Raw genomic sequence first — 13535 nt, 5'->3', positions numbered from 1 at the left:
GCGACCTTTTTGGACAACATAGACAACGAGATCTCCCTGATCTGTTCAAAAGGAGCACGTTGTAACACAGATAGAACTAGATTCAAGTCCCAAGGGGGCAAAGGATCCCTCCTAGGAGGAACCAGATGCCGCACACCCTGAATAAAAGTGCCAACCAAGGAGTTGGAAGCCACGGGATGTTGAAACAGAACGGCCAGCGCCGACACCTGACCCTTAATCGTAGCCAGCGCCAAACGCTGATCGACACCCGTCTGAAGGAAAGACAGCACACGGGAAACCGAGTACGTGCGGGGTGAAAACCCCCTGGACTCACACCAGGCAAAATAGGCCTTCCAAGTACGGTAATAAACCTTCCCCGAGGAAGACTTCCTCGCGTTGATCAAAGTATGAACGACCTCTGGAGAGAGACCCTTCTCCTTCAGGACCTCGGTCTCAACAGCCAGGCCGTCAAAGCCAGCGACTGTAAAGCAGGATGGTAAATCGGTCCTTGAGACAGTAGATCGTCTCGAAGAGGCAGACGCCAAGGAGCGTCGACCGCCAGATTCACGAGGTCTGCGTACCAGGACCGGCGAGGCCAGTCCGGTGCCACAAGAATCACCGTGCTGCGTTCCGAGTGCAACCTGCGAAGGAACCTGGACAGCAACTGAATCGGTGGAAACGCGTACATCAGCCTGTACTGATGCCACGGGGCCACTAACGCGTCCGACGCGTCTGCCCGAGGGTCGCGCGTCCTTGCCACGAACCTCTTCACCTTGTAGTTGAGGCGAGACGCGAACAGGTCCACATCTGGAAGACCCCACTTCGCGCACAACATCTGGAAGACAGCCGGGTGGAGAGACCATTCCCCCTGATCCAGGGTCTGGCGACTTAGATAGTCCGCCTGCCAGTTCTCCACTCCCGGAATGTGAACCGCCGTTATCGCCGGGACATGAGTCTCGGCCCAAGACAGAATGTCGGCCACTTCTCGAGCCGCTCGGGCACTCCTGGTGCCCCCTTGGTGGTTGATGTAGGCCACCGCCGTGGCATTGTCCGTCTGCACCCGAACCGGGCAGCCCTGCAGCCGGTCCGTCCAGCGATGAAGACAGAGCCTTATCGCACGCAATTCCAGAATGTTGATCGGAAGGGAAGACTCCCCCTCCGACCAGGTCCCCTGGGCGGACAGAACGCCCAGAACACCACCCCAGCCCGACAGGCTGGCATCCGTGGTGATTATCGTCCACGAGATCGGACGAAACGACTTGCCCCCGGACACCAACGGGGACTGGAGCCACCACAGAAGGTTTTCCCTGGTGCGATGACTCAACGAGATCTGAAGATCCAGAGATTGAGGTCGCCCGTCCCACCTGGACAGGATCTCCGCTTGGAGACCCCGCGTGTGAAACTGAGCGAAAGGAATCGCCTCGAAGGCCGAGACCATCAATCCCAGACATCTCATACCCGTCCGCAGAGACGAGTGTGGAACGTCCCTGAGGGACCTGACTTTCTCCTGAAGAGTCCTGAGTTTGTCTTCCGGCAGGAAGACCTTCGCCTGCACCGAGTCCAGTATCATTCCCAGATAGGGGAGACGAACCGACGGACTCAGTGTCGACTTTGGAACATTTATCGTCCAACCGAACTCCTGCAGAGTTTGCATTGTGACAGACAGGTCCTTCTCCAGACCCTGTCTGGTCGCAGACCGAACCAGAATGTCGTCCAGATACCCCAGGACAGAAATGCCCTGGGCTCTCAATAATGCCAGAACCGGTGCAAGCACCTTGGTGAAGACCCGCGGAGCCGAGGCGAGCCCAAAGGGCAACGCCACAAACTGGTAGTGATCCTCCGCAATGGCAAATCGAAGGTACTTCTGATGACCCTCGAATATGGGGATGTGAAGGTACGCATCCTTCAAATCGATGGAGGCCATGAATTCCCCCGGAACCAGGGCAGCCACCACCGAGCGCAGGGATTCCATGCGGAACTTGCGAACTCGCACAGAGCGGTTCAGAGCTTTCAAGTCCAGAATCGGACGAACCTTGCCCTCCTTCCTGGGCACGGTGAACAGATTGGAATAAAACCCCCGAAATCTGTCCCGATGAGGCACCGGAACCACCACTCCCTGAGCCCTCAGGTCCCGCACCGCCAGGTGCAGATCCCGCAGGCGCTCTGGAGACAGTTGAAGATTTGAGGGAAAAAATCTGCTCTCCGGCCGAGAGAGAAACTCGATCTTGTAACCAGATCGAACGATTTCCAGAACCCATCTGTCCCTCACACGGGCCAACCAGGGCTGAAGAAAACCGAGCAAGCGTCCCCCCACCCCAAAACTGGGTGAGGGCGCCCCTTCAGGCCGAACTGTTATGGGCCGCAGGTCCGGATTGACCGGACTTCTGTTTCCCAGACCAGGGCTTCTTCTGAGAGCCTTGGCCCTTGAACGGTTTGCCCTTGTAGTGCGGCCGAAAGGCACGAAAGGACCCCTGAGGGGGCCGAAAATGAGCATGCTTCTTCCCAGAAGCCCCCTTAGCCTTGGGGAAATGGGGCAAGAGAGTGCTCTTACCCCCGGTAATCCCCTTAATCAACACATCCAGGGACTCCCCAAAAAGGCGAGACCCATCATAAGGCAGATTGGCTAAGGTTTTACGTGAAGATTGGTCCACCGACCAACATTTCAACCAAACCAGGCGGCGAGACAACACCGCCACGCTGTGCACACGCGCGGCCAACGGAATCAGGTCCAGGTCCGCATCACACAGATACATGACACCCTGGTGGATCTGATCCACCATATCCAGGGTCGCCGCCGAGGCCGAATCGGCCACTAGGACGCGCCTAAGCATCTGCGTCCAACTTGCGATCGCCTGGGCCGCCATGAGAGAAGCAAACAGAGCCTTAAGCATAGAACCCGTAACAGAATAAGTATGACGGGCAAGAGACTCCAGTCTCCTATCCGTGGCATCACGGAAAACAGGGGATCCCTCTGCAGGGATCGCAGTGGCTTTGTTCAAAACCGCAATAGCATGATCCACTGGCGGAGGCACACACCACCGTTCATCAGTGGCAGGCGAGAAAGGATAACGCAGCTTAAATTTACTTGGTACCGCAAAAGGCTTGCGCAAATCGCGCCATTGGTCCTTAACAGCGCGCTGAAAATCAGCATTGCAGGGAAAAACCTGCGGCGTCCTGCGTTTTCTCTGCGTCCCATAAGCCGCCAAGGCAGCTGGGGGACACACCTCGTCCTGCAAACGTAGCGTCTGCTTAATGGAAGCAATCAACTCATCCATGATTGCAAGCTCTTCAGGCGAGCCAGGGGGAGAATTATCAACCCCCTCAACTTCAGCCTCTACCTCAGACCCCACTAGATCAAGAGAGGAGCGGGACCCCGATAGGGGTGTCCCCGCCAGAACAGCTCCATCACCTTCACCCTCAGAATCAGAGGACAGAGCAACTCTGGGCCGTTTAGTAGATTGAGCAGCCACCAGCATTTGCACCTGTGCAGCAAGGCCAGCCACAATAGTGGCTAAATCCCCCCCTGGGGGGGAAACAGCGGTCCCCTGGCTTTCCACCAATACTGTGGGAAACTTGCCCTCCTGAGAATCCATTGCCCCTGTATGCCAGACAACCAAGGGTTAACTGCCCCCTTACAGCAAGCGCGGCAAGCGCAGCCCACCGCACCACACTCAGGCACAATGAGACCCCCACAGGGAATATACAGACTGAATACAGGCAATGGAACACAGGAATAGAAGGATAAAACCTGAGGAGACTCCGCTGCTGCTGCTGCCTCGATCGGTGCTTCCAGGAGAGAGGAAGTGATGCTGCCAGGGCGCTCTATGTAAGCCTATGGAGGCTACAAGAAAATGGCCGCCGTGCATGTAAACCATGCGGCCGGAGCGGGCGCCGGTAAAATGGCGTCGTTTGGCGCCGAAATCGCCGCTCCACAGTGCATAAAATCACACACAATATTATCCCATTATATGGATACATGTTAGATCGCCGCAGCGATCGCTGTATATGCCCCAACATGCCATTAAAAACATGCCCCACAGCACACAGCTCCTCACACTGCCCAGCCTGACATACTCAGTGTCATACAGCTCCCCCCCCCCCTTGCAGCCCACAGCATGCAGCCGAGAGATAGGGAGACAAGCAGTGTGATTAAAGGCAGGTTACACAGTCCCAGACTGAGACCCCCCCCAGACAGACAGGTCCCCACATAGATACACTTACCTCACATGGCGTGGGGAACCCGCACAGGCGAACAAGCCGCTGCACATGAGGCAGGGAGAGTCGCAATTCAAGACGCACACAATGGCGGTTCAGAAACCGCACAGCGTCCGGTGAGGTAGCCACCTCACCAATCATCCCTGCACCGAACAGGGATGGGTCGTTCACTGTGCCAGGAGCGTTACCTGGCTGAACGCTCGATGGCAGACTGGGAAGCCACTGACCCACGACCTGCGACCAGGGGGATCAGCCCGAGACCCAGTCCGCATGATCCTCTTCGTCCGAAGAACTAACTAATGCTGACAAAAATAACAGCTAAGTAAAGGTAGAGAGAAAACTCAAACAAAATATCAAAAAGAAGAAAGAGTCTGGGACAAAAAGTCCCAGCACAGAGAGAGCCAGCCACTCCTGACAAGCTAGACATTAAAACTGAGATATGGTTGCAGGAAGTAGGAGGGTATTGACTGAGGGGACCACCCCTTGAGGGTGGGATATGTTAAAGCTTTATTGTTAACATATTCTGTTGCCTAGCTACTCCTTCGGAGCAAAGTCTAATACCCCATATGTGACGAATATGAAGAGGCGGCGACTGTCGGAGGACGTAAGAGAAAGTGCCCTGCCCCCACCCCAGGAGGTGGACCAGAACACCCACACAGCCCCAGCATAAGTGGAAGGGGGGGTAGGATGGGGGGACAGATAAATATGGGTGACTGACAGGAGCCCGGGAGTCCGACCATCCCAAGGAGGGGCCCACATCCATCCTAAAACCCTCCAGAGCCAGCTACTCTCCATACCAGGAACCAGAAAGAACCCCTCGCCATCGAAAAAGGGGGAATGTCAGGCAGGAGGTTCGCTGCGACTCGGGCCGAAACCTGGTCGTATGCGACCGCGTGAGGCATTTAACTTGCAGGCCAGCCCCGTCCGGTGGGGCTAGGTCAAGGCTGACCTAGCGTGGAGCTGAGGTCTGTGCGCTCTCACTGGCCATACTGAGGTGACTACTGGATCTAGATTATCCAGCCGGTCACCCAGTCCGGCAGTTGATTGTACATTTCACAGGAAAAAAATTTCTATCTAAAAAGAAAAAATTGCCAGGATAGGAGATCCCAGCAAGGAACTAGGTCCTTACTCCTGACTAGGCAGGAAAAAAAACTGAGTACCTATAGCACAGAGAGGGAGTATACCCCCTGGGACTGCCCATAGACATAGGCAGACTTTTTTTTTTTCCATTTCTCTGATGTTCATTGACGGACACAGCACCCACCACTTTATGGAGTTGTATTCTTCTGTCACTTCTGCTTGTAACAAAACAGTGACTATAGCAGAGAGAGGGAGTATGTCTGGGACTGCACATAGGCATAGCCAGACTTTTTTTTTTCTGCCTAGTGTCCTACTCCTGTAGGGGGCAGTATAACCCAATGGTTAAAAATATCAGGAGTTGTTTCCGTCAATGGACGAAAGAGAAACCTTTTTTCATAAATGATCACATGACCTCTGTTCTCAGCTGCATAAGGGGCTTAGAGAGCTGGGGATGGAGACTACAGGTGTGTGTGTCAGCAGGAGGCAGAGAAACAGCAGAATACTGATCTTCCCATTGAACAGCTGTAGGCAGGGCATGTCAGCAGAAGGCTGACCATTGCAGAACAGACAGGCTGTGCTGCCGAGTAGAATGCAAAGCAGCAAATTAAACCACACTTTGTTGGATGTGCTTCCATGCCTAGGGTGGTTAGTTTAAAAAAAAGAAAATAGGGGGACTGGCGGGATCACCAGTTATTTCACACAAAGTAAGCAATGCAAAGCGAACAGGATACTTTTTTCATACGAGTACATGGTAACACCATCACATTTTAGGAATATAAAATGTTGGGGTCACAGACTTTAAAAGAGAAGTACAGCCAAAGCTTGTTTGGCTGTACTTCTACTGTGAATCACAGGCGTGTAGTTCATTCTGCACTCCTGTAACCCATTTTCAGCAGACAGCGGGCTGAAGCCCGCTGTTGGCTGACGTCACAGAGTCAGTCCAAGATCACAATAGTCTGGATCTGCCCACATGACTGGACCAGCACCCGGCTCAGTGAGCCGCTGAGAGCCTAAGCCGGCCTCTCCATCCACTGAGAGTCACCATCTCTTTGCTCAGAGAGGTCTTAGAATCAAGCATTCTGTGGTGTTTGATCACTTGGTTCTCAGCTTTAGAGCTGGAGGGGGACCGATGCAGCATCCACCTAGGTAGGATTTAAAATAAATAAAAAGACGTACTTCTCTTTTATGTCTGGCTGTGGTTGTAACATTTTAGGGGCATGGCTTTGAGTGAGAGTGAGCAGTCAATGCATAGAGGCCGGGTTTACATATGCTGTGGCCTCAGCTCACAGCAGGGGGTCCAGTGCATCCCTGCTCTCCATTTCAGGTGTGAATCAAGTCCAAATTTTTGCCTGAATTCGGACCTGAAAGGGAGCCAAAGACGCACAGGATTTTTTTCCAGTGCAGACCGCGGCCGGGCCAGAGAGTGGCAGTCACACTCTCGTCATGCAAATTGGATGCAGGGAAACCCACATCCAATTCGCATAAGTGTGAACCCGGCCTAAACCTTGGCTGGAGCGGAACGTCTTTGGTGTGTGGCCCATTATTTGGATGGTGGATTACAAGTTCTGTGCTCCCACATCCTCTCTATACCCATGCTGTAGCATGTCACCAATGTTTCTAATGTAGCATGTCACCAATGTTTCTAGCGCACTGAAATTGTTGTGAATTTTCTTTCATAGGATTTGTCTCACCTCAGCAAGCTCTCTCAGCTTAGTAAATTCCTGGTCCTAGTAAGGGTTTTGCCGTCCTAATGATCCATATGCTGTCTTGTCTTCATTTCCTAGGAGGCCAATGAAGCTAAGAGGACACCAATCAACTTCCTATAACCACAGGAACAGGAGTTAGCCATGCAGATCCCTGTCCTACGTACTCAGAAACTAAACCGCTCCTTCTATAATGCCTTACCTGCTTTGTAAACTACAGACACATATTTTATGTACATTATGGCTTCATAAGAAAACTAACTGGGGTTGTAGTAACATACAATATTGAGAAATTGGACTGTCTCCTTCACAGCCAAGGTGCCAAACGGCTGAACAGAGTGGAGTTGTCTGTTAGTAGTCGGCAGCCCAGTAAAACCTTCCTGCAAACGTTAATAGTATAATGTATGTATTATGCCAGGTGGCCAAGACTTTTTATATTGAACAGAAATATCCCAATAGCCTGTTCCTAATCACAGAGCTGTGAAATGGGTTCATTGAAGATGTTTTCCTAAAATATTGTCATTATGATGGGCGTTTTTGTGCCTAGCACTTTTTGTGATGTTCACACAAGTATAAAACAGTTGCTTTCATCTCATAATTTATTCTATGATATGTTCGTTTGCAAACACTCCTGCAGATAAGAAGCCCGCCATTGTGGAGGATTCGGATTCCGGCCCTCTGTAGGAACACTCACAGCAGCCACTCACATGTTCATGATCGATTTGTCTCTTTTTGTGCTACAATAACTATTGCACTTTTTTGCACTTGCTTTTTCACAGTTGCTGTGAGAGTGACCAGTGTGGGCTGACATGACTGTTATACATGTAGGACGGGAAATGAAAGGATTTGGTAGTGATGTCTTCCTGGCACCTTTTATCTAATCAGCTGTCACATGACTGAGCCAAACACTTTCCTAGGAGAATAAAAATTGTGTTCTGGATTTTAAAATAATAAAGTTGTGTGTAAACATGAAGATGGGCTTAGTTATTAGTATATGGAATGTTTTTATCAAAGGGCAAAAAAAAAAAAAAAAAAAAGATATATAGGATTTCAACAGGTCTAGAATGAAGGAATCACATAGATCTGTGTTTTAAAGGTCTGGTGTTAAAGGGTGGAGTGGATGTGATATTCAGAGGGTGGAGGTGTTCTAGGGATCTGGTGTCAAATGGTGGAGAAGTTATGGGAATCAGAGGGTGCAGGTGTTCTAGGGGTCTGGTGTCAAATGGTGAAGAAGTTATGGGAATCAGAGGGTGGAGGTGTTCTAGGGGTCTGGTGTCAAATGGTGAAGAAGTTATGGGAATCAGAGGGTGCACATGTTCTAGGGGTCTGGTGTCGAATGGTGAAGAAGTTATGGGAATCAGAGGGTGCAGGTGTTCTAGGGGTCTGGTGTCAAATGGTGAAGAAGTTATGGGAATCAGAGGGTGCAGGTGTTCTAGGGGTCTGGTGTCAAATGGTGGAGAAGCTATGGGAATCAGAGGGTGCAGGTGTTCTAGGGGTCTGGTGTCAAATGGTGAAGAAGTTATGGGAATCAGAGGGTGCAGGTGTTCTAGGGGTCTGGTGTCAAATGGTGGAGAAGCTATGGGAATCAGAGGGTGCAGGTGTTCTAGGGGTCTGGTGTCAAATGGTGGAGAAGCTATGGGAATCAGAGGGTGCATGTGTTCTAGGGGTCTGGTGTCAAATGGTGAAGAAGTTATGGGAATCAGAGGGTGCAGGTGTTCTAGGGGTCTGGTGTCAAATGGTGGAGAAGCTATGGGAATCAGAGGGTGCAGGTGTTCTAGGGGTCTGGTGTCAAATGGTGAAGAAGTTATGGGAATCAGAGGGTGCAGGTGTTCTAGGGGTCTGGTGTCAAATGGTGGAGAAGCTATGGGAATCAGAGGGTGCAGGTGTTCTAGGGGTCTGGTGTCAAATGGTGAAGAAGTTATGGGAATCAGAGGGTGCAGGTGTTCTAGGGGTCTGGTGTCAAATGGTGAAGTTATGGGAATCAGAGGGTGCACGTGTTCTAGGGGTCTGGTGTCAAATGGTGAAGAAGTTATGGGAATCAGAGGGTGCAGGTGTTCTAGGGGTCTGGTGTCAAATGGTGAAGAAGTTATGGGAATCAGAGGGTGCAGGTGTTCTAGGGGTCTGGTGTCAAATGGTGAAGAAGTTATGGGAATCAGAGGGTGTAGGTGTTCTAGGGGTCTGGTGTCAAATGGTGAAGAAGTTATGGGAATCAGAGGGTGCACATGTTCTAGGGGTCTGGTGTCGAATGGTGAAGAAGTTATGGGAATCAGAGGGTGCAGGTGTTCTAGGGGTCTGGTGTCAAATGGTGAAGAAGTTATGGGAATCAGAGGGTGCAGGTGTTCTAGGGGTCTGGTGTCAAATGGTGGAGAAGCTATGGGAATCAGAGGGTGCAGGTGTTCTAGGGGTCTGGTGTCAAATGGTGAAGAAGTTATGGGAATCAGAGGGTGCAGGTGTTCTAGGGGTCTGGTGTCAAATGGTGGAGAAGCTATGGGAATCAGAGGGTGCAGGTGTTCTAGGGGTCTGGTGTCAAATGGTGGAGAAGCTATGGGAATCAGAGGGTGCATGTGTTCTAGGGGTCTGGTGTCAAATGGTGAAGAAGTTATGGGAATCAGAGGGTGCAGGTGTTCTAGGGGTCTGGTGTCAAATGGTGGAGAAGCTATGGGAATCAGAGGGTGCAGGTGTTCTAGGGGTCTGGTGTCAAATGGTGAAGAAGTTATGGGAATCAGAGGGTGCAGGTGTTCTAGGGGTCTGGTGTCAAATGGTGGAGAAGCTATGGGAATCAGAGGGTGCAGGTGTTCTAGGGGTCTGGTGTCAAATGGTGAAGAAGTTATGGGAATCAGAGGGTGCAGGTGTTCTAGGGGTCTGGTGTCAAATGGTGAAGTTATGGGAATCAGAGGGTGCACGTGTTCTAGGGGTCTGGTGTCAAATGGTGAAGAAGTTATGGGAATCAGAGGGTGCAGGTGTTCTAGGGGTCTGGTGTCAAATGGTGAAGAAGTTATGGGAATCAGAGGGTGCAGGTGTTCTAGGGGTCTGGTGTCAAATGGTGAAGAAGTTATGGGAATCAGAGGGTGTAGGTGTTCTAGGGGTCTGGTGTCAAATGGTGAAGAAGTTATGGGAATCAGAGGGTGCAGGTGTTCTAGGGGTCTGGTGTCAAATGGTGAAGAAGTTATGGGAATCAGAGGGTGGAGGTGTTCTAGGGGTCTGGTGTCAAATGGTGGAGAAGCTATGGGAATCAGAGGGTGCTGTGCTATGGGAGTCTGGTGTCAGAAGTTGGATGCGTGATAACCAGATGGTGGTGTGCTGGTGTCAAGTGGTGAAGATGTGAGAAATCACAGTGTGTGGTGTCACAGGGTGGAGAGGGTTTCTGTTAATTAGTGGGTGCTGGGTTTTAAGGATCTGGTATCAGAGAAGAGGGTGGAGAGAATGTGGGAAGCAGAAGACGCTGTGCTCTAGGGGTCTGTTGTCACAGGATGGAGAGGATAAGTGGATTAGAGGGTGCTTTGTTCTAGGAGTGTAGAGTAAGGCCCCTTTCACACTTGTGCGACTTCAAAGTGGCACGATTTTACCGCGATTTTGATGCGAGTTTGACTGGACTTATAATGTCTTTTCCTCAAAACACACCAAATTCATGCCAAAAGTAGTGCAGGGACTACTTTGAAGTCGGTGCGACTTCAAGTCGCACAGATATGAATGGGGCTCATTGGAAATAATGAAAAACGACTTGTCATGCAATTTTGCAGTCCCAAATCGCATGACAAGTCGCACAAGTGTGAAAGGGGCCTAAGAGTGGAAAGAATTAGGAAATCAGAGGGTTCTGTGCTCTAAGGCTCTGGTGTCAGGGATTGGGGAGGATGAGGGAATCTGAGGATACTGTGGTTCAGGGATCTGGTGTAAGATAGTGGCAACAATGAGGGGATCAAATGATGCTTACTTCTAGGAGTAAGACGGTGGAGAGAATGAGGGAATCATAGGGTGCTCTGTTCTGGGAGTCTGTTTTCTGATGATGCACAGAAGGAGGGGGTCAAAGCATACACTCTTCTAGGGGTCGGTTGTAGAGAGGATGAATGAATTAGAGGCTGCTGTGTTCTAGGAGTGTAGTGTAAGAGTGGAAAGGATGAGGAAATCGGAGAGTTCTGTGGTCTAAGGGTCTGGTGTCAGGCGATGGGGAGGATGAGGGAACCTGGGGGGTACTGTGGTTCAGGGATCTGGTGTAAGATAGTGACAACAATGAGGGGATCATATGATGCTCTGTTCTAGGGGTCTGGAGTAAGATGGTTGGGAGAATAAGGAAATCACAGGGTGTTCTGTTCTAGGGGTCCACTTTCAGATGGTGGAGAGGAGGGGGGGGGGTCAGAACATGCTCTCTTCTAGGGGTCTGGTGTCAGAAGGTAGGGAAGATAAGAGGAGTATTGGGTGCGGTGATGTGGGGGTTAAGGTAAAAAAAAAAGCGAAGATGGAACTGTAATTGTACCCAAGCAGTACCCTGAAAGATATACCTCCCTGTAAGTCCTGAATTCCTCCTGCAAAACTGTAATACACTTCCTGTGCCTGAGCCTCAAACTGTAGATCTGCAGCATGAGATCGAAGACACTTCTAACTGCTAGTCTCACCAGATTTGGAGATATATGTAGGGATGTCACTACGGTTCTACTAACTTTTCTCCTTGCTGGAGAGAAACCTGTAGCTGAGAATCAGCAGACAAACATTCTGCGGATCTGTGCTTCCTCCAACATTCCTGCTGCCTCTTGAATATTCATTCTCCCAGCAGATCACCAGTTATTAGGGGGAAGCTCTGACCAGTGTTCATTTAGTCGACGGAAATATTTTCCTCAAATAAAACGGCATTTTAATCAAAAGATTGATTAAAACTAAATTGAAATTTGACGCAACAATTAACACTGACTCGAGAAAGCAAAGCCCTTCGTCTAGCAAGATAGACATCTCTACATGGAGCCACAGTACAGAACAAGGCCTAGTAAGTCAGTAATGGGGAAAAGTTCAGCTGCAGGGAGCCTACAGACAATTACAGATGACTAGCCCTTTGCCACTGGTTTAATTTTATTGGCACAGCTTCCACAGTTCATGACCTCCTTATGTGATGAGAGGGTGGAGAGGATGAAGGATAGTGGGTGTAGCGAATGAAGTGAATGGAAAACAAGAAGAAACAATCATTCAGAACATGCAAAGTTCGGACAGCAAAGTGGCAAGACTTAAAGAGGAAGAAGGAATTTAGGAGGAGTGCTAGGCTTAGTAACAAGGAAAGAAAGAAAGTAAAGAGGATGAAGGAATCTTAAAAAGACTCAAAGGGCAAAAACGACAGTCTCTTTAATGCTCTCTACTTCCCTTGCACTCCCCCCTACACTGCTTTCCTTCAGGGGAGATATAACCTATATAAGCTCCATGACAGAGCAGGGTTGGCAACATCCTCTTCCCTTATGACAGCATTCAGGTCAGATCGGCCACAAGACTTGAATGCTGCATAATGGGAGATCCTCGTACCTGGAAACACGGAATTTTGCAGCGATTTCAGTGGGGAAAGGAGACACCTGGCCCTGGAGACAGTAAATATAAGTGGGTTGGGCTTTAAAGAGACTAGTTGCTCTAAATCATAGAGAAGTCAAAGTCCTTATCTGTATACTTGCTCTAGGTCAGTGACTGAAAGCACTGATTTAAGAGTGTCATCCATGACAGCCAGCATCTTAAAGTATATGTAAACCTAGAATAAAAAATGTAATATCTGTTGCAGCAGATATCTGTGAATGTAGTTTGATCTTTTTAGGTTTTCATCGGGTGAATTACTTTTCTCTTGTTCTTACCTGGGAGGTCCTGCCAGTCTTGGTACTGTCTTTTTGGCTTCCTGGAACAGGGCAACAACATGAATTCACTAATTGATGTATCTGCAAATATTTTCCATTATTTGTCTAAGTAGCAGCAGTTTTTGTTCATTATAGCAGTCAAAAGACTGACTCCTCCTCAAGCGCAAAGATATTTTACTTGACAGTGGGTGTCCAAGTTTATATATATTTTATTTTAACATGAATTCACTGCCTTCAATGCAGCAGTAGTGTTGTCAGTCCATCGTGGGCTCTGTCCACACCTCCCATGCCACTGTGTAAGGTTTGATGGACGGGAGTTCCTCACACCGCAGCAAATAAGCATGGGATTTAAAGACCCATAAAAGAAAAAAAAGGCATTTCACCTAGTTTACATGCATTAAAACAAGACCCATTCACAATATTTTAAGGAGACCTCATCAATGGCAGCCTCCGTGTTTCTCCCATAACAGGGTTAATTTAAAGGCCAAGTTGACCTTTTTTTTAAAAAAAAATAATCAATGCACATCTTTTTGCAGGTAGGAAAAAAAAATGGGATTTTTGTACTTACCGTAAAATCCATTTCTTTGAGTTAATCGACGAACACAGCGCTCCATAAATCATAACTACTGGGTTATATTGCCTCCTCCAAGAGCAGGACTAGGCAGAACAAAAAAACACCTGGCTATCCCATGGGCCATCCTCAGCTTGGTATATAACCCCCCTTTCTGCTCTAGGTAATCAG

General features: G+C 49.5%; 1 protein-coding gene across 1 annotated transcript in view; it reads left to right on the top strand.

Annotated features, from left to right (window-relative positions):
• Positions 1-7950, top strand: part of SCN3B (sodium voltage-gated channel beta subunit 3) — a 68672-nt gene extending 60722 nt beyond the window's left edge. The window contains exon 6 of the mRNA XM_082273759.1: positions 7059-7950. The gene's annotated coding sequence lies outside the window, so the exon portion shown is untranslated. The remainder of the gene's footprint in view (positions 1-7058) is intronic.
• Positions 7951-13535: the final 5585 nt, after the last annotated feature.

This window comes from Pelophylax lessonae, assembly GCF_965119305.1.
Source record: "Pelophylax lessonae genome assembly, chromosome: 12".
NCBI classification, from domain to species: Eukaryota; Metazoa; Chordata; class Amphibia; order Anura; family Ranidae; genus Pelophylax; species Pelophylax lessonae.
This window is presented reverse-complemented; position numbering and strand designations above follow the sequence as displayed.